This window comes from Rattus norvegicus, chromosome 1 (genome assembly GCF_036323735.1).
Source record: "Rattus norvegicus strain BN/NHsdMcwi chromosome 1, GRCr8, whole genome shotgun sequence".
NCBI lineage: Eukaryota > Metazoa > Chordata > Mammalia > Rodentia > Muridae > Rattus > Rattus norvegicus.
The window spans coordinates 253,687,614-253,709,180 of record NC_086019.1 but is presented as its reverse complement, the minus strand read 5'-3'; the positions used below and the strand labels follow the sequence as shown (position 1 = coordinate 253,709,180).

General features: G+C 49.9%; 1 long non-coding RNA gene across 1 annotated transcript; it reads left to right on the top strand.

The window, feature by feature from the left end:
- Positions 1-2,854: 2,854 nt before the first annotated feature.
- On the top strand, positions 2,855-20,899 carry LOC120100041 (uncharacterized). The gene is made up of 3 exons (XR_005499701.2): positions 2,855-2,983; positions 19,571-19,738; positions 20,347-20,899. It is a non-coding gene; the product is annotated as an uncharacterized LOC120100041 (long non-coding RNA).
- Positions 20,900-21,567: the final 668 nt, after the last annotated feature.

Genomic DNA, 21,567 nt, shown 5'->3' with positions numbered 1-21,567 from the left:
CAAAGCCAGGGAGCCTGGTACAACTTTTGGGCAAACATATCCTGGTCTGGCCTTGAACTTATTAGATCAATCTGCCAGCAAGGAGGCCTAGAAAGAAAGAAAGAGAGAAAGAGAGAAAGAAAGAAAGAAACAAACAAACAAACAACCCAGCCAAGCCTTCGTCGAAGGTCAAGAAGAAGCCAGAAGTTGGCCATCTTATCTTTATTCTCTATCTGTGGCCCATCTCCCTGTCTGCTTATTGGGAATCTGGTTAACATTCATTCCCTCAAAATGGTTTGACTGGGGCTATTCAGCTAAGACATGAGAGAAACCACGGTTTGACTCTAAAGTTGGCTTCGTAGAATCTAGTTGTCTGGGAATGTACAGGTGACAGGTTTGGGGAACATTTTGCTAAAGGAGACCGAGGTGCTGGTTGGCCAGCCAAGGTGTTTCCTAGAAATAAGAGCCATGTGGAAGTAGAACTTGACTGAGCCTCTATCCAGAGATGACAAGAGTATTACCCGGCATGCCTCACTGTTCTGTAGCTTCTCTGAGAGGAGGGCTTTGGATTCTTGTTAGCAGCGAGTAAATACTAGAGTCCAGGAGACTGGCAGAATATAGGAAGCTCGGTCTGGCTCAGTGGGCATTTGAATGGGACAGCACAGGCATTAGAGGGGCTGCCTTTAGAGCACCCAAGCAGACCGTGAACCCAAGGTCTTAATTGGAAGGAAATGTACACAAATCCTTGGGGCCAGCGTAGTTGGATTAGGTTCACTGAACTCCGGAAGAGACACACAGAAGCCTGTAGAGAAAGGGGACAAAGAAGTACCTTTCTCTACAGAGGCCTGGAGAATACTCCCACCCAGGCTACAGAGCAGGCTTGTAGCAAATCCCAGACCTGGGGCCAGATCCTCAGAAGAGCCTGCATGGCAGGTTCTAGCAATCGAGTTGACCTCTAGCTGAAGCTAAAGTATGAGCATGCTCTGTAGTCAAGCCGCAAACAACTGAAAGTGGGGAGCAAGGAATTCTGGGTATCCAAAAAATATCTGTTACTGGGAATTATGGGGAGTCTCATCTGGGTTGCCAGATGACAACCAGGGAACTTGGGGGTCTCTCTCTTAAGGTTCTTAATAAAATCACTTAGAACAGACTCAGACAGTAGCTTGAGGACAAAAGAGAAGCCCCGGGCAGGCAAGCTGTAATCTCAGCAGTTGCCAGGAAGAGGAGAACAGAGGAGAGAAGGGGGAGGGTGGAGGCCGTGCTCCTGAAGGCAAGCAGAGGTCAGCCAGACAGCCACTCGCTAGGAGGCTTTAGAGTAAGGAAACCCAGAGTCTTAGGGAAAGCATGCTTAGAACGGAGAAAGAAGAAAAGAAAATATACTTTCCCCGTCCCCCTGAATAATTTCAAAAGGCAGGCAAGCTAACACAGCCTCATGATTGTGGCCCTGCATAAGCTACTGTGGTAGTGGTTAGGGATTCTGGGGAAGAAAAGTATGTTGTTATTTTATTGAAAGAGTAAATTACTCCACCTATCTCTTTAGCATGGCTTAAGGTGGACCTGCTCTTTGGGGGGTGATCCCTTAGCCAGGCCAGAGATTTTAAATTTCTCCACCAATTCTCCCCTAATGGGCCTTGGTTGCCACTTTGACACATCCACTTTCTTTCTTTTTTTTTTCTTTTCTTTTCTTTTTTTTGGAGCTGGAGACCGAACCCAGGGCCTTGCGCTTGCTAGGCAAGCGCTCTACCACTGAGCTAAATCCCCAACCCCTTACCTTTCTTTTTTCTCCTTTCCTACCCTTATGTTTTTCCTTCCTTCCTTCCTTCCTTCCTTCCTTCCTTCCTTCCTTCCTTCCTTCCTTCCTCCCCTCCCTCCCTCCCTCCTTCCTTCCTTCTTTCCTTCCTTTCCTCCCTCCTTTTCTGGGGTAGGGCAGAGGTGGAGGTTGGCGGTGGAGACTGAACCGAGTGCCTTGTGTGTGCCAGGCCATTGCTTTATGGCTGAGCTATAATCCCAGTCCTCTTTGATGTCTTGTGAAAAAGTTTCTTTCCCAGGCCGTTGTCCTTGAACTCAGTCTTCAGCCCAGACAGGTCTTCAATTTGTGTTCCTCCTGCCTCGGCCTTCCGAGTAACCAGGATATCAGTTCTGGGCCACCACTCTTGGAGTCTAGCCTCCTTTTTCTTGCAGCAAACTTTTCGGGGACTCGATGAGAGTTATTCAGAAGAAGAAAAAAAATCTGTGCTCTGTGCACTGTCTGTTTCTCTCCTTTTGTAATTCAGGGGTTTTGTCTCTCTCCCACCCCTTCCCTTCCCGGTTTCCTATTGAAGTACTTTCTGAACAATCTCAACCTTGTCTGGACGCCAGAGATTTGCCCAGCTTTGGGCCAAGACAGCCGAGGGGGCTCCAGGGCCCCTGCAAATTTAGCAGGACCGGGCTAGCAGCTGTCTCAGCAGGATTTGCATGAAACAGCTGGTGGGGCCAGGGCAGAGAGAGGTGAACTCTCAAGAGAGGAAGAAAATTGAGAAAGAGAAAGATGGAAACAGCTGCAGTTGATAAGGTCTTCCTGCCTGGACCGGTCCACGCAGAGGCTGCTGGGGCCCTTCCAGCGCAGGGGCTGCTGGGGCTCCAGCTCTCCCCACCTGGCTTTATTCACAAAGCAGCAAATAACTTAAAGTGAAGCACCCTGGGCTATAAACTGGATGGGGACAGCGTCAGATGTGGGACTCTCAGCTTGGGGCAGGGCAGGCGATGTTTACTTGCAAGGCTTAACAGCACTTGGGGCTGTAGTGAGGGTGGGGGTGGATTACATCCCTGCCGCTAGACCATGACTGTTTGGGGGGGGGGTTAGATCCAATCAGAGTACAAGGCATTCAGTTGAAACAGAAGAGAAGTCGAAGAATGTGGGCCTCCTCTGCTGTTTTAGTAACCTGGGAGTATCTCAGAAATTTGCATGTGGCTCTGGATGTGCCCACTTGGAGCCTCCTTCCCCACTTTTAACTGTCTTACACGGGTGAGCAGTCGTTTTTACTTTATTTATTTATTTATTTGTCTGTTTATTTATTTATTTAATTTTTTTTTACTTTAAAGGTGACACGGTAACCATGGTAACCATGGAAGGCGGTAAGGACTTGGCTTATTGCTAGCAGGTCTTTTGGAAGGGAGGTTTGGAAGGTGTCGGTTTACCAGGAGTTTGGTGGGAGGACCTTTCTCATGTCCCACTAATAATCTGCAGGCTCAGGTCTGGTTCCCAGGCAGCTGTGTGGTTGAAGTGAAATCTTGATTCTCTTAGTAACTTGATGGCTTAGTTTAGGCCTCAGGTTGCTGTTCCATGAACTGCCTTGAAATTTAATCACCCAAATTTATTTCCTAGAGTGTTTTTCACAGTCTCCTCCTCTAGGCCCATTAGTCACCATCCTGTGACCTGACAGAGCAGTTATTGAAGGCCTCTGTGGTTTTTTCACACTAGATTTAGGGGTGTTGGGAACTCTGCAGGCCACTTCGAACTTGAGTCATGGTTGGGTGGGTTTCCCCTCAATTGATTGTGAACCTTTTCCAGGGTATCCTTAGAGGCCCACAGGGACAATACCTATGCCCTATCCTTCCTTCAACAGAGAGGTGGCCACTACTTCTAGAACCAGTGTTCCCAGGCTGGGGGTTCTATTGTCTTTTGTTACATCTCTTATGCAGCCATCTTCAGTGTCCCTTTTAATAACATGGAGAGAACATACACATTTTAAAAAGGTCTTACTTTTATTTTGACACAAGGTCTCCTATATCCCTGTCCTCAAATTCCCTACCTAATCAAGAATGACCTTGAACTTCTGATCCTCCTGCCTGAGCCTCCCAAGTGCTGGGATTCAGGCCACCCCACCATGTATGCTCATATAGCGCTGGGGATCAAACTCAGCCTCTATGAATATTACATAAGCTCTCTACCAACTGAACTACATCCCTAGCCCAAGAGAATACATTTTTTTTTCTTAAAAATTGGAGGTACAGGGACCAGCAAGATGACCCAGCAGGTAAAGGCACTCACACCCCTGGTGAACCAGTTTATTACCTGGGACTCACACAAAGGTGGAGGAAGAGGACCGTCCCTACAGAGTTGTCTTGCGACCTCCATATGTTCATGCCTACACACATCCACACCAATAATAAATAAAGGTCTTAATGAAGGGTGTGAAAGTAAACCAAGCAAGGGTGGGAGCGTAGAGCCTGGCAAGGCAGAGCAAGATACAACAGACGCTAGCTCTCGGCTCTCACTTCCTCCTGGAACCTTGGACATCTTCTTATTCATCTGGTTTGGAAACATCCCTACAAAATTTCATTTCAAGAAGAGTTCCATAAATTAAGCATTTGGCCACCTCCTCCTTCCAAGTGAGGTTTCCTCTCCTGAGGGAGTAGGACTGTGAAGATCCGGAGTTGAGTTGCGATCACCAAGCAACAGATGTAAATACATATCCGGCCGACAGGGGCTCTGTAGAAGAGTCTTGATTGTGTGGCCTCCCCAGTCTGTCCCCTCCCTCAGCCCTGGTCTGGACACTCCTGCTCTGTGCCTGGCTGGCCTCTGGAAGGGTGTGGCTCCACAGAGTTTGCTTCTCTCCCGCAGCTATGCTGGACCAGTTAAAGTTTATTCTGTAGAAACCTCCACCAAGAAGTCAAAAGATGAGGTTCCTGCTCTTAATAGATAATTTTTATTGGTTTTGCAATAAACGTATGAAATAGAAACAATAGCAATAAACTATCCCAACAAGAAATCGAAAGGCTCAGGCCTCCAAAGCCCTTCCTGCCTCTTCTTAATGAGTCTCTAATTTATAGAGCGGCCAGTGGGCCTACTTTTCTTTCTCCAAGCTTTGTAAAAATCTTCCATCATGGAGGCTGGGGTGCTCTGGGCCCTGGTGAACTCATTTCCGTATGGCTGCTGTAATGAAAGCTGAGATATAGCAGAGTCAGGCAAGAGGACGGGGTGTTGTCCCAGTCTGGATCTATTCCTGTTTCTTCTGACATAGACGATCTTTCCTCTTTGGCTTCATGTTTGTCGCCAGAGGGTAGAATAGGAGAACAATTAGGCTAGGAACTCATATTGGAGATACTGAGGGCCACAATTGAATTTAAAAACAAAAAACAAAAAACTTACATCAATGTATTTGTTTAATGTGCACGTGTGTGTGTGTGTGTGTGTGTGTGTGTGTGTTCACGCACACGGGTCTTGAGGAGGTACTCAGTGCATATGTATGTAGAAGTCAGAGAACAACTTGTGGGAATTGGTCCTCTTCTACTGTGTGGGGAACAAACTCAGGTCATCGGGCTTGGCAGCAAGAGCGAGTTACCCAGTGAGCCATCCCATCAGGCAGGCTCCACAGTTTAACTTTCAGAAAGCAGAGTAACCAGGGGGGAGGCATAAAAGACACCCAGAGGGCTTAGCCAGCAGGTTTCACCTTTGAAGCCTCTATCTTTTTGGAAACTGAAGAGTATTTTGGTTCAAGGTGTGAGTCTCTTCTCAAAACTCAAACCAGCATGCTCAACAGCACCAAGAAGAGGAATGATAGTGATGCCTTTGTAGATAATAATGAGTCTTCCTCCGGGCGGTTTTCAGGGGGTGTCTCAAGCAAGCTGGGAACCCTGGGTCCCTGCCCCACAGGAGTTTACTTGCTGGGTCACTGGCAGTGTCAGATGAGGGATAGTTAAAGTCAGGACCGTTTGCCCTGAGGCTTGAAGCTCAGGGAACAGGTTGCTTGTGTTCCCCATCATGCCTCAGAGGAGGTACAGGCCTCCTCAGGGCTCATGCACACACACACATACACACACACACACACACACACACACACACACACACAGAGAGAGAGAGAGAGAGAGAGAGAGAGAGAGAGAGAGAGAGAGAGAGAGAGAGAGAGAGAGAACTAAGTGGGGTTTCCAATCCCGCCCTTCAGGGACTGGATAGCTCAGGGGTCTGGGTGGGTGGGAAAGACCCTGGCAGTCCGTGGTGACGAGAGGGCACAGATGGTCTTAACTAGAAATCGTAATGCTTTCATCAATCATGGCTAGATTGATACTCCAAATTCCTTCCTGCTTGTCATCCTCTTCCGGTCGTTCTTGCACTCTGGGCTCCTTCTGCCACGCTCCTGTGAGGTTGGAGCTGGGGGGTGAACCTTTACCGGGGAATCTGTAGCCGCACCCCAGCTCTCCGCTCACCCCCCTCACCCCACTTTCTCCCTCCTCAGTGGGCTTGAAGGAAAGACCGCTGACTTTGCAACCTACGGGCCCAGAAAGTCCCCATCTATGGCACGCTGTTATGCTTCGAGGACACAGGACTATGAACTCGAAATTGTCTCGCCTTTGTCTCCTCCTGGCAGGTCTTTAGAGCTCGGGGAAACAGTGGAGCGGTACAAATCGCAGTGGCGTGGTAAAGCCCCCCTTACTCCTGATGGGCTGCCTGACTCATACCCGTTTCCCTGGCAAAAAATAAGTTTTTGTTATTGCTGGCTTGGCAGAAGCACGGAAGAGTGCGCGAGGATCTACTGCCCCATGCATCACTGGCCAAATTGCCTGAGAAATCCCAGCTCTAGAACTTTTCATCGTTGGCTGTGATGTACTGAGCAGAACGGCAGCTCCATTTCCCCAGCGTGGCTCAGCGACGCTGGCACTTAGCAGATCCGCTCTGCTTGCAACTCCCAGCAAATATGGCCTTTCCTCTCCCTTCCCCTCCCCGTGGCCCTTTTTGCCCCTCACCCTTTATCTTTCCCATCCCCCTGTCTGCTCATCAACCCCCTCCCTGCTTCTACCCAGCAGAGCCGTAGCTGGAGAATCAGGAGGAGGCCCACAATGTCATTTTCCCATCACTCTGCAGACGATTCCACACTAATGTTCTTTTAATGCTGTGATGCTGCACTAATTAATAAGCATCCTGCACAGAGGCCTCGCTCAACTCTCCTCCCCTCTCCTCCTCTTCCCTCCCTCCCCGCCCCACCCCGCCCCTCCCCGGCAGCCAAGGAGAAGGCCTCCTGCCTGACATCTTGGCGTCTGGCAGCAGAGAAAGGATTTCACTCCTCTACCTGAGCTGCCTGATATTGCTATGAGAGATAACTGTATACGAACCAATAATCTAGCCTGACAATCCAATTTACTGACCAATAGCGCACAATCCACCATGTCATCGGCAGTGGGGAGGCCCATAAATTAGTTCCTAGTAATTTATTCTGATCAATAGAATGGGCAAAGTCACTTGTCTCTTTAATCAAAGGCCTTCTCAGAGACGTCAGTGCAGGCTGCTGTGTGGGAGGGAGCCAGGAGGCCGTGGGTTCTTGGCACCACATCCCCTCACCCCTGGCTTCCAGAACCAAGCAGAAAACCTCCTCTAAATGGGAATGGAATGGGAGGTATCTGAGGTCCAGGCTGCCTATCTCAAGTAGGAAATGTGGGTTTCGAAGAAGCCAAGGGCAGAGGTGACCCAGATTATGGTAAACAAGAATTGTGCTGACTCAAAAGACATTGTATCTCTCTGGAATGTTCAGAATCTTCCTTCTTCCCTATCACTGGCAGCCCCCAGTCCTTGTACTGGCTGTGAAGAGAAGGTTCCCAGGCGATGGGAATGTGTCCTCCCAAAGCCTGCTACGCAGATATCTTCCCACCAGCTCTCTGGAGGCTTAGCAGGACAGAGAATTAACTCTGAACTTCAGTTCTTTTCTGGGGCACTTTGCATCTAGACAGGAAATCCACATTAGCCCTTAGCAAAGTAAACAAACTCCCTTATCTGCCTCATCTGGCTCAAGGAGAGGTCGTGGTTTACAGGCCTGCCCAGAGACCTGTGGTCCCAGGATGTCACACATTCTTGAGAGGGCTGTTACCTGAGACATTTTTACTTGCCTTTTAACATATCAGCGGTCAGCATTTCCTCCCTGACTCTTGGGTAGCTCACTCCATCATCCACCAGGAGCCCCGAGCCCCAATTCTTTTATACAGTCTAGAAATTTCAAAAGGGCACAGGGGTTGGGGGGGCACTCTGCTGAAACCTGATCAGTAGGGAGACTGAGACAGGAGGATTGAGATAAATATTAATTTATTAAGTAATGCTATATCATTTGATTGAGTTACTAAAGCCTCTTGCTCTTTTAAGCAGATACTGTTATTAGCCCCACCGACTCACAGAGAGCCTAAACAGCTCGCCCCAGGCCTTAACAGCTAGGATCTGGTTGAGCAGGAATTGAAAACCAATCACTCTGTCTCTTCTCCACCATGCTAATAAAGAGGCAGAGGGAATTTCCCTCACCCCATCCCTGCAGGGTCAATATTTTAGTCTAGGAAGTAAACCAACATTAAACACCAACGGAAGAGATACAGATGTATTAGAGGTACACGGACAAGAGCCACATAAAATCTAAGGTTTGGTGTGTGTGTGTGGGGGGGTGCAGATTGGGTTGGAGAGACTGATGATTTCAAATACGCAGAGCCCACATGAAAAGCCTCCCCAGCACTTCAGGTATGTGTGTGGGGAAAAGAGACAGGAAGATGGCCAAGGCAGGAGTGTGTGAATGTTTCACCTACATGCATGTGTGTACCATGTTTGTGTCTGCGGAGGGCAGCTGAAGACATCACGTGAAGACATCCAGAGGCATCCCATCCGCTGAAGTAGAACCATCACGTGGGTGCTAGAAATTGAACTCAGGTCCCCTACAAGAGTAGAAAGCACTCTTAACCCCTCTGGTCTTAACTAGGGCTTTCTGGCCACCAGCCCAGCTGTGGAGCGTCAGTGAGAGACCTGTCTCAGGGAATAAGGCAGAGAGAGATAGAACAGGCGGCCCACCATCGTCCTCTGTCCCTGCCCCACTGCCCCCCACACTGAGTTCCAGGGGACTGAATGGTTTAATGTGCATACAGTAGTTATTTTTGAGACATGGTGTTGCCATGGAGCCCAGGGTTGGCCTAGGACTTTCCATGTAGTTAAGGCATGTATTGAACTCCTGATGCTCCTGCTTCTGCCTCCTTATGATGCTATTACAGGCATGTGGCACCACGCCCAGCTTCAGTTCACATAAGATGAAATTAACAAATGGGTAAGTAATGTGCTGAGATGAGCACTGAAACATAGTAGGGCCATTTGAAGTGTTTGTTGGTATGAACAAATCCACAGAGGTCAAGGGACAATGTTATTGGGACTCTGAAGATATACCACGTCCTTGAGATGCTTCGCTTTTTGAGAACAGTGGCCTATTGCCTCCCCTTCACCCCATGTCCTCCTCCACCAGAGAGATAAAGAATGGTCAACGTCTACTATCTCCTTGGAGTAGTAGAGACGGTCCAAATGCTTCTCCCAAGGTTTGTTCCCTCTTCCAGGCCCTGGGAGAGAGACAGTGCATTGGCCTTGGGGAAAGAGACCAATCTTGCTTTAGTGAGAAGCTTGTCCTTCCTTGGTGGGAGGGAAGGTCAGTCCGGGGGCTGTGGTGGCTGCAGGGACTGGGGAAAGACACCGTACTCTTTGACCTAAGCAGGGTGTAGAAGACAGCAGAGTTTTGTAAAGAACAACAAGGCAAAAGTTGGTTACCTTGGGTCCCCTCCTAACTCTGCCACTGACTGTGGGACCTTGGCCAAGTCACTTCAGGTCTGACCTTGATTCTGAACTTGAGACAGAGCAGAATGGAGGGGGGGGGGACGTACAAGTCTCCCACTCTGACATAGTAGAGTTCTGTGTGAGGCGGTGGAGAGGTCTGTTGGGTTTTCTCTGAGCCTCCTGTACCCTGGCGCTCCCGACCCCCACCGTCAATACAGGGAAATCTGAGATGTGTCTGACTATTATAGTCACCAACTGCAACAGATGTCATTTCTGAAGCTGGGAGAACCAATTACCTTAGGACGGAGGTTTCTTTCTTCTGTTTGTTTGTTTGGATTTTTTTTTTTTTTTTGAGACAGGCTTTCTCTGTTTCTCTGTGTAGCCCTGGGTGTCCTGAACTTGCTCTGTAGACCAGGTTGCCTTTGCCTCCTGAGAACTGGGATTAAAGGCCTACTTTACTACGGCCTGGCTCAGATGAAGGTTTCCTTCTTTCTTTCTTTCTTTTTCTCTTTCTTTCTTTCTTTCTTTCCTTCCTTCCTTCCTTCTTTCTTTCTTTCTTTCTTTCTTTTTTTAAAGATTTATTTCATATGTGTGAGTACACTGTCACTGTCTTCAGACATACCAGAAGAGGGCATCAGATCCTATTGCAGATGGTTGTGAGCCACCATGTGGTTGCTGGGATTGAACTCAGGACCTGTGGAAGAACAAGCAGTCAGCGCTCTTACCACTGAACCATCTCTCCAGCCCTGAGATGAAGGTTTCTATATCCGTTACCTTAATTGTGACTTTGGTTCTGTCAAGGTCAAAGCTGGAACTTCTGATTTTAGGGAGCATCGGAACCCTACTAGCTAACCCTACTAGCTTCCAAGGCTGCTCATGGCACTGAAGCTCATGCTAACGGCACAGGTTCACCGAGGCACAGTGTGGAAGCAGCAAAATTCCACTTGAAATTCTAAGCTCCCGTGACTGTCCTTGGATCCTGTTCTGACCTCCCACCCCCATGTAACTGAGCTGAGCTGCAGGGCTGGGGTACACAGTCATTGGTGTGATGGGGCCAGGTTGGAGGCCCGAGGTTAGCCCAGGGTGGCTGCATGGCAGGTGGAAACAGTTTCTGGTGAGCAGGAATCTGGCACCCTCTGCTGACCCTGAGGCAGGAGACAGCTGGTCAACCAGGCTAGGGCTGCAGCCATTGGGAAGGGGGAAGGGTGGGGTCTACTGCTAAGTGGCAGCTTACTAGTCAAAAGAGCAGTTCCCCTCTCTGAATAGATCATTTTTATTGGTTTTGCAATAAGCTTATGAGACAGGAACAATTGCAATAAACAAACTGAACAAGAAATCGAAAACGTGGCCCCCCGAAAGCTGTTACTGAGCCCTTCACACCTTCTCTTAATGAGTCTGTAATTTACAACAAACTCATCACCCCAGCACCTCCAGGGTTCTGTGGCCGGGAACTCATGGCCTCTGCCTGGGTATGGCTTGTCACCTTTTTAGGTGCCTGAGCCTTGGTTCCAGAGGCAGTAGGGGCTCTGGGGAATAGGAGGAAGCATGACTTCTGGAGTCCCTAGTCAGACCTTGCTTCAATCATGGCTACCTCTGTGTGTCCCTACTTTAGATCTCCACTGAATGGAGGAGGCTGGTTCCCGGGAACCTTCGTACTCCAGCTTTCCGCCTCGACCTTCTCATCAGCCTTAGGCTGATGATAGAAGCCAGCTTCCTTTTAGATTTCTAGACTAGTGCTTTGAGCGGAAGGCCGTGATGGCCAGGGGCTTCCATTATTCTTAGAGAGGGATGAGGCACTGGCAAGGAGCTGAGTCTTTTTGTTCCTCGGGAATAGAGGCACTGCCAGGAGAAAGCCATGCCTTCCTGTCTCACTTTGCAACAGGTTAAGGCTGAAAGTGGGGTAAATACTCCCCTGCAGTCTGGTCATGGATGAGGCCAGGGCTGAGTCTTCTCTTTCTGGCGGGGTTGCCCAGAGGAAGCCGCATCTACTCCCTCAGCTTCCGCTCCTGGCTCCGTGGCAGCTACGGAAGGACACAGTTTCTGTCTCTGCCGTAGATTGAAGTTCCCATAAGCATTCCCTCCCGCCCGCCCCTTTTGTTACCAAGTGAAGCCTTTCCTCACTGTAGCTTCCAGTTCTGTCACCTGACCCTCCGGAGGTCCTTGCCAGGCCCCTGTGTGTTTTCTGAGCTAAGCATGGGGTAAAGCCCTTAGGGATGGGACCTGCAGCCCTGACCAAACTGTGACCATGCTCCCCTCTCAGTGACCAAGGGCCTCATTGAGATGCCTGCAATCCTCAGGAGTGGCCACAAGATGTCAGTGCCAGGCCATACAAATGGCTCCTGTCCTGCAGAGGGTGGAAGGAAATCAGACAGCAAGTCAGAGACACCAATGTCGGGCACCAGTCTCAGCCTCGGCTCCTCCCTCTCTCTCCAACTCTTGACAATTCTTTGTATCTCTTACATGCTCCCGATTCTTTGTCCCAGATGGCGGATGCCTAGAAGGCTTGAGGGGTGGAGGTGGATTGGCATCTTTCTCTGGGAAAGGTAGGGAGCCAGCATCTCTTGTGGAAAAGGATCCCCTCTCTCCACTGTGTGTGTGTGTGTGTGTGTGTGTGTGTGTGTGTGTGTGTGTGTGTGCACATTCACGTGTGTCTTCAGGCCATTCTAAAAAGTTAATGAGTGTAGCAGTAAATATACGTATATACACACACATATATATGTTCCATTAAAAAAACTAGAACAATTTTTACACCTTTTCATCATATAGAAATGATAACTTTTTGAGGAAATAAACGTGCATTTAAACATTTTTACAGCAATGCTTGTACTGAACATTAATACCCCACATTAATAGGTACAACTTTTATGTTTTAATCTACCACTTAAAAAAAATTAAAACCGAGGTTGGGGATTTAGTGGTAGAGCGCTTGCCTAGCAAGCGCAGGGCCCTGGGTTTGGTCCTCAGCTCCGGAAAAAAAAAAGTTGCCAGCTTTGGGGTTGCCTGTATTTGTGGGTGATATTGTATTTGTGTCTGTATAGACAAAGTCAGATCTGGAAGGCCTTAGAAATGTTCGAAGTTGGCAGTGTTGACATATGACCATGATCCTATAATCCCTTCACTCAGGAGGCTGAGGCAGGAGGATCACCAGAAGTTTGAGGTTAGCCTGGACTACATAGGGAGCTCCAGGCTAGCCTGGGGTTACAGGATGAAACTTTTTAAAATGAAAGAGGAAGGCCGAGAGGAGTGGGCAAGGAAACGACTCAGCCAAACCTCTGAGTTTACAGATGGGGAAACAGGTCCAGAGGTCTGCAACTGAGATGTCCGGTGGAGCTGGCACCCCTGCCCTCACCTCAGCATGTGATAGCTTTTGCCCGGATGCCTTGGTTTTCCTAGTTTACTTCTTAGAAAGGCCTCCACTTTCTCATCCACCAGCAGTTTTCTGAACAACACCAGAAGGAAACACAAAGAAGGCAGGGATGGAAGGAAGAAAGAAAAGGCGGTAGCGTGGGGGCATTTGCCGTTTCGGTGTCTCTCCTTGACAGGTGTGGATGCTTCTGAGTGAATGTGTCTCACTGCAGCAGATCTACCTGTGTGTGTGAGTGAGTCTGAGACCCCTCATGAGTGCCCCCTCAGAGCCAAGGACTTCTTGAGGTGTTAGCGCTTTGGGCAGGCAGTGGGGAGCCAAGGCGTATCCAGTGCTGGTGTGCTTGCTTGAAAGTGATGGGGTAAGCGTGAGTGAGTGAGAGAGGCTGCCCCCTCTCTAGCTTCTTTGTCCCCCACCAGACTGTCCCCTCACAACCCCAAGGGTTTTGATGTCCCTGCCCCAGTGGCAATGAAATCCTTTATCGGTTGAGGCACCAGCCCCCGTGTCGGGATTTCAAGGTTCCTGTCGGTTCCATCCATCTTCCGGGGCCTCCCGGTATTAGCATTGATCTACAGGGGAAATGGAGAGAGCGGCTGGGTTATTACGCACCCGCCCGCCTTCCCTGGGCTGTGATTGAGTGCACACAGAGAATTTTTGAAACATGGCCACCCTAACTTATTCTGTCTTCCTGCCAATAGCGTGGCATGGGTCCAAATTACGGGTCGATACCAGCTGATCTTTTTATGTTAAACTGTGATGGAGTTGCTTCTGTGTGGAGATGGGATTAGGCCCTGGGCCCTCATTTAAAGGAGAACTTTTGGGGTGGGAGAGGGGGGAATCCCAGAGCGGGCAAGGGGAGTGGTCAGCGAGGCATAATGTTGGGCGGGGTGGCTGAGGGCACACAGTATGCGCCATGGTACGCACAGGCTTGGCACTGGGCCTGGACTGCATGCATGCTTGAGGAGCCTCAGAGCCAGCTGCCCTGGGGCCCCTAGGCTCCCTGCTCCTGCTTGCTTTCCTCCCTCCTGGTCCTCCCGACACCAGGGACCCTCAGCTCTCCCATCAGACCTTCCAGTCCAGTCAGCCAGTCTGCCCCTCCAGAGGCCCCTCCTTGCTTCCCTCCAAGGATAGAATTCCATTTCCCTCCAGCCCTTTCCACTCTTCTCCCCCACCCCCACCTCTACACACCTGCACCATCAAACGGGTTTGTCTTTAACCTCCAAACAGGTAACTTTAATTAAAGAGACAGTGACCCCTTTTATGAGTTTGGCCCGAGTTGGGTTTCAGGGCCCTTGTCACTAGAGGCTCACATAACGTTAACAAAAGCTTGCTGGCCCCAAGAGGAGCTGTCTCCCTCATGGACATACTGAGGTGGGGGCACAGGGTAGCTATGGGGGGAGTCATGGGAAGAGGGAGCCATCTTAGAGTCAGGAGCCCCAGTGACTGAATCTGTGAGAGTGGTGTTGAAGGGGAGTAGCCTAGATTCTCCAAAGGGGACCATGGAGGTACCTTTGGAGTTTGATCCCACAAAAGGACACTGTGTGGATCCTAGCAGTATGGTGGTAGCTCCTTGTGTCATAGATGAACTTCCAACAGGGCCTCCTGTTCATGTCTGGGGCTCTTCGATCATGCACTTGTCTTACACTCTTCTGCTATAAAACTGGAACTCATTTCCCAGGAGAATAGGCTGGCTAGAACTCACTCTTAAGATTAGCGGCCTTTCTTACATATTTAAGGAAAAGTAACTTTATGATAAGACACAACTGCTAATAAGTATAACAACACCACTCAGCACGTGGCAGAGGATGTGAATTCTGTCCTGTGTCTGGAGGTCCCGATGCTGACGGCGCGCACACACACACACACACACACCCACACCCCTTGTAAGGGAGTTGCTCTTCTTCATGAGGTAGTCAGTTCCAAGCCTTCATGTGCCTGTGGTTCACCATTTCACCTGATCGTCCCTAAGGACCCCGGAGTGCAGGCCACTGCTCTCGGCTGCTGTTATGAGTTCAGGCCCTTATCTTATGTTCAATCGCTTCTCAACTGTTGATTTTTAACCAAGGGCTTCCCCAGGTCCTGTAAGGGATGTTTGTTCACCCTTTGATCTGCTTCTTTGATATCCTTTGTGGAGTCTTTAGACTGGAGCAGGTGCCCAGCCTGCCACACTTATTCATTCAACAAACTTGGGCAGTTGAAAGGAACCAGTGCATAATTGATGATTTCCGTAAGCGAGGGCTTCCCCGAAAGTAGGGTACACTCCCATTAACCAGAGGCTGATAGATTTTCAGTTATCTGCTTGGAGAATTAGTCACCTAAATGGCTTGACAGAACAAAACCTAGGGCTGGGCCCCAAGTAGATGTGTGGAGGAGAGACTCCCCACTCCTCAATTTCTTCTGCTACCTCCATTGTGACACAGGGGTTGGCCAGACAAAGACACTTAGCTTAGCGGGGGGGTGGGGGGTGGGGAGTGTGGGGGTGGGAGGGTGGGGGGGTGGAGGGTGGGGGTGGGGGTGGGGGGAATACGAGGATAACAATGAAGAGGCAAATGATGTGGATATGAAAGTGTGTGTGTGTGTGTGTGTGTGTGTGTGTGTGTGTGTGTGTGCGCGCGCAGATAGCACACAAGCTAACGCTAGCAACATCCTGAGGCTATCCCTCCCTATCGGATGTCTGCCCTTACTCGTCTGCCCCTGCGCACACAGAACATAACCGACTCTCCTGAGCAGCGTTATCTATTATCTACGTTATCTATGTAGTGTGCGCGTCAGGGAGAGCACACACCCACAGAGAGAGGTCACAGCCTCTTCCAGGCTCTCTGAAGGAGGGATCTGGAGGCCAGAAGGGTTGGGGCATAATTGGGTTTGGCATTTCCTACCTCCGCTGCCCAGGAAGCTCTCTCTGTTTCATCTACAGCCTGATCAACCCCTGTCATGTGCCTTTCCACATGGGCGCCCCCAACCCCCCAACACACCATGCTCTTGGAAACTTCGTTAGTACCATTAATCTGCTGACCCAGGCAATTCACCGTCTCTTCCTGCAACTCAGCCTCACCCCTCCCCAGACAACTCCTGACCAGGCAGAAATACTCTCCTGTTCAATCCACCCCTCTGTTGGCTCACCCCCCTCTTGCTTCCTCCTTCCCCTTTACTCCTGTCCTGCAAACCTTTCCAAATGTGGCATTTTGCCTGTCTAGTACATGCTTGCCACCAGTGCCTAGAAGCAGAATGGGTCCCATAAGGTGGCCCCTTAAAGCCAAGGGTATGGGGTCAAAATCTGGCTGCTAGGGAACCATACATGGGGAAAACATGGATGCGATCCAATATTAATGTTGTCACTGGGCTAGATGCCTTTACACGGCTTATTCAGGACCTAAGAGGAAGGTGTGATTTCCTCTACATCTTTTTTTTTTTTTTTTTGGTTCTTTTTTTTCCGGAGCTGGGGACCGAACCCAGGGCCTTGCGCTTCCTAGGCAAGCGCTCTACCACTGAGCTAAATCCCCAACCCCTCCTCTACATCTTTTAAAACTGCTGCTACTGACGTTGTTTTTGAGACAGAGTTTCGTTTCACCCACGCTACTCTCAAATGTACACTGAGGCTGAGGACCTCGACTTTCCAATGATTCTTCCTCCAACCGCTGAGTCCTAGGATCTCAGGTGTGTGCTACCACATCTGGGTTTATGCCGTGCTGGCAATGGAACCCCGGGCTTCCCGAGTGCCAGGGGCCAGCTACTCTGCTGACTAAGCTACACCCCACGCCCTTGTCTGTTTTTTTTGTTTGTTTGTTTTATTTACATTTTTTTTTTGCGTGATGGCCTTGTCATGTGCCACAGTGGACACGTGGAGGTCAGAGGACAACTCACAGGAATTGGTCTTCTTCTAGCCCGAAACTGGGGATCAAAATCAGGTTGTCAGGCTTAGTGGTAAGTGCCTTCACCTGCTGAGCCATCTTCCTAGCCCCTGGTTTGTTTGTCCTGGAAATCACTATATATTCCAGGCCAGCCTCGCCTCACTACCCTTCCCTTAGCATCCCGTATGCTAGGACTACTGGTGTGTGCCACTGTGTCTGCCTCTAGTGCTCTCATTTAATGGGGAGGGAAATAGAGGCTGGGGCAGCTCCTTTTAAGGGATAGCAGAGAAAAATTGGAACACAGCTCTGCCGGACTCAGGCCATTGCTTCTGTTTTATAGAAAGGAAGAGGACTTCCCCATTTTCAAACTTGGTTCTAGGAACCCCCATCCTGCCCTGCGTGGAAAATCCTTATGTAAAAGACCCTGGCTTGAGGGCTGTCCTATTACTCTGTGCCAAAGCTAGGCATTGAGACTGAAGAGTGTGTGTGTGTGTGTGTGTGTGTGTGTGTGTGTGTGTGTGTCCGACCGTCCCGCCTGTTCTTTTCCTGTCTGCCAAGAAAGGGTCCATGATGTCCAGCTCCTGCTGTGCCCTGGTGCCAGGATACAGTGCCTCAGCCCGGTCCAACCTCATAGGAGATGGTCCTGCTTCTTCTCTGGCCTCTGTGGTTGATGTCCTGGGCCCATTGTCCAGGCAGGAACAAAGACTACGGATTTAAGCCCAGTGACCAGGCAGCTCTACCAAGCAGAAAAGACTGTCCCCCCTCGAAGCTGGGCCCAGCCGTGGTGGGGGGTGTTAGGAGGGGGACCTTGAGAGAAAGAGGACAGGGAACCTTTCAAAGTAACTAATTAAAGGGCCTTTGCCTGCCCCCTCCCCCTGGGTGCCTAATCTCTTTGGGGCAGTAGCCAGACAATGTGCCCGCCACCCTGCCCCCTCACTCAAGTTTTAAAACAAGAGACAACTTGAAGTTAATGAGCGCCACCTGACGGGGGTCCCCTAATGAGAGGGGGCTGCTAGGCAGCTCACACATTCTCTGGTTCCATGAATAGCTCCCCTAACCCCCTGAGTTTTATTCAACTAGGGCTAGGGGCAGGGGGGCAGAAAAGGAAGGGGCCCTGCTCCATGTGGAGCACGTGGACAGTGGTTTGGTGATGGAAGGAGGCCCACCTCCCCTCCCCCATGGCCCATGCCCAACTTGGAGGCTGAGTTTCACCAGGCTTTGACTGATTGCCTCAGGGCCAACTAGCTCTGTTCCTAGGTCCTTGGTCACTGGCATGGGCTGTTCAATTTTCCAGACAGGACCCTGAGGCAGGGAAGAGATGTTTTGGGGTTGTAGGGCTTGGTGGTAGGTGGGGCCAAGGATCAGGAGTCAGGAGATGTCTGGAGGTAGATTGGAAAGCCTTTCCTGGACATTGGATAGTTTCTGGCCCATACCTTTCCTCTCTGAGTCTTTCATCTGTAACATCTACTGAGCGCCCGCCTTTGATGGCTGCCTTCTCTAGGTCCCAGAGCCCACCTCCCCTGTATCCAAGTGTGGTTCCCCTGTCTCAGCACCTTCTGCTGTCAGCTGAGGTAGTGAGCTGAGAAGCCTCCTCTATAGGTTCATGGGTCTTATTCTTGTCCGTGCCTAGACTTAGGTGTGCCACAGCCTAGGTTGTCTGGAGAAAATGGCGACTAGTTTAATCTTTCTATTCTTTTTTTTTTCCTTTTCTTTTTTTCCGGAGCTGGGGACTGAACCCAGGGCCTTGCGCTTGCTAGGCAAGCGCTCTATCACTGAGCTAAATCCCCAACCCCTTAATCTTTCTATTCTTAAACCAACAAACACTCCTGTCCCAGATGAACTTCCCTAACTGCTCATCTGAAACTTGGGGCCAGGATTTCCTGGAACTCAGGACGCGAGGAGCTCTGAACTCAGACGGAGACTGTGTGAAATGGAGTACAGGCTCCCTACCTTTGCTCTCAGTCAGGGGCTACGTGGAATTTCCCTCTTCTAAGAGCCAAGGAAGGCAGAAGCTGAAGGGGTAGCATTCTGAAGAACCCAGGGTAGCTTGAGGTGGAATGAAGGCAGAGGCAAGATGGCATGGGGGTCTCTGGCCATGGAGCTTCATGGACAGAGGTGACTAATTTCCCAGCTACTCATGGTGAAAATACCACATTTCATGCTTTGTTGCCGATCCATAGAAAAGAGTCCTATTAAAACCCAGTGGATTATTTATACAGTTTAAACACATGATGGTCAAACATTTTACATATTTTGAAAAGAACCTAGAGTTATGGCGCCTGCTTGGACCTCATCCATTGTGTGGTGGACTTGTATACTGAGTACACAAATGCTTTCAGTATTAAGTGGGATGAAGTTAAGGGAAAAAGGTTGAGGTAGGGAACGCACATGGCTATTCTGTCCAGCAGGGGGCGCCCTCTCACAGTGTCAACACCCCCTACCTCTATGTCGGTGGATTGGCAATGATTTCATATCCTTTTCGTTTGGTCATCCCAACTCCTGGACCTGTTTCAAGTTTCTCCACAAGGAGCATCTGTAGGACTTTTGGTTATATGGGACTGGGGCTTTGTGACTGAATGCATACTACACTGGTACTCTTACTCACAAAGCTGTCCTGTGTACAAGCCTGTCTCTGCGCGTGGGAGTTGTGAATGTGGCCATGTGTGTGACATGTGCCTGTTGATTGACGTTATTTTCCCTTCTCTTTATCAAGGTCAAAGGTCTCTCTATCCTCCCACAAACCTGGCTCCTGGCACATACATTTGCATGTGCACATACATGTACACAGGCTGTACAGAGGTAGGTGGGCAGAGAGTGACAGGTCTTCCTTTCTGACAGACATTGGGGACTTCAGTCTAGGAAGCATGAATCCCCGGCCCAACTTTAAAGAACGCTCAGGAACACCAAGTCTTCCCTACCCCAGAGGAAGACATTCTAAGTGGTTGAGTCTATCCGGTCAGCCTAGAGGCTCATCGTGGGAACTCACTGAAGAGCCCCAGGAGTTGGGTGAGCAGACTGGAGGGAAAGTTGGATGGCCCCTAGGGCAGGGACAGAACAGTCCTCCACCGGGTCCCTGTGCTGCTTGTCCCTGCCCACCAGGTGGTCCTGCCTCAGCAGTTTTATTACCCACAGGGAGATAATGCCTGCAGGGGCCAGCTTGTTCTGAAGGAGAATGTGCAACCCCACCCCCATGCCCAAGGGCCAGCCTTAGGGGCCAGGCCTGGGTCTTGCTAGATTTCTGGTCAGATGGCTCTCCAAGGGGCTCAGCTAGGATTACCCTGAAGAAGCCACCGACACCTTCAGTCCTAGACAGTCTGGCATGGGGGGGCGGGCGGAGGGGTGGAAAGAAAAGGGCTGAGGGAGGAGAGGCGGGACCAAGGGGGAGGGTAGGCTTCCTCCAAGGAAGACAAGAGAAAGTTTAATTGGGAAGAGGTGGGGGTCTGAAACAGTGTGGATGAAGTGTCTGCCTCTTTGGGCATCCCCGACAGGGACAAGGGAGAGTGAGGGTCACTGAGGGCACCTAGTCTAGTGTGAGGGCTCAGTGCTGTTGACAGGTAGGTGTAAGTGACATGGATTACTGTTTGATTTCTGTTGGTATTTACTGTTGTTTGCAGGAGGCTTGTTCCCATGCTGACAGAACAGCCCAGAGCCTGATCAACTAGTCAAGGAGCAGGACCCAGCCTGGGGATATTTAATCATCTGTTCATGGAGACCCTGTTTATATATCTTCTTCCCGGTCTTGCTTCTCTGTCCCTCTCCTTCCTTCTCCATCCCCTTCTTCTTTTTCTTTTCTTTTCTTTCTTTCTTTTTTTTTTTGAGACAAGGTCTTGTTATGTAACATAGGCAGTCTTTAAAACTCACTATCCTCCTGCCTCAGCAGCCCAAGTGCTCCTTCACAGGAGTTCCTCACCTAGTCTGGCTTCCTTCTTTGTCCCCCCCTTATGCTCTGCGGAGGAGAAGCCAGGGACAGCAGAGTCCTGATGACATCTATCAAGGGGGAAGACCAGCCCAGCCTGGAGGAGCCAACACTACCCTCACTGTTCTCACCACAGCCTGCACTTTATTAGAATTTATAAGTTGCCCCGATTGAGGGGGAAAATAATTAACATCCCTACAAATATATCGTAAACAAAATATTTATTAGAAATAAATAACTCATTTATTTTACATATTTCATTTCAACAATAACATTACCCAATTTATCATCTAACATTTTTGCAAGACAACTTAACGACTTACTTATTAGCATTTCCATTTTTCACCCGCGCACCATAAAGCACGGGCGCTCCCCAAATGGCCTGGCACAAGTCGAGCCAGGAGCTTAGAAGACCCTGGGGAGGGCTGTAGATCCTCTGGCCCTCCCCCTCTCTGACACACTCCAACGTATGTACAACTGACAGCTGACAGCACATGTATTCACCTTCCAAAACAGATACCTTCCACTTAAACACACAGCACTGATCCTCCCGGAGCGGGACCCCCCCAGAAGAGACACACACTAGTGTGCAAATTGACATCCTGACTCATTCCAAACACTCAAAACTCCCACCTACACACTCACAGTCACACGGATGTGCATGCATGCACGTGCACATTCTTACAAGATTGCCCACGGTTCGCAGCACACAGCACACACAGTAAGAGACTTTGCACAATGTCCACCTCATATCTCATATAGCGGGGTACAAAGAGAAATAGCCATCTCCCTATCTGGTTCTGCAGAGTGGAACTCAGTAGGGACCCGAGACCTCTCCCAACCCCCACTCTAACCCCACCCCCACCCCAGGCCTCACCTGGGACTGTTTGGGTCTCCCTCCATGTTACTTTTCTGTTTC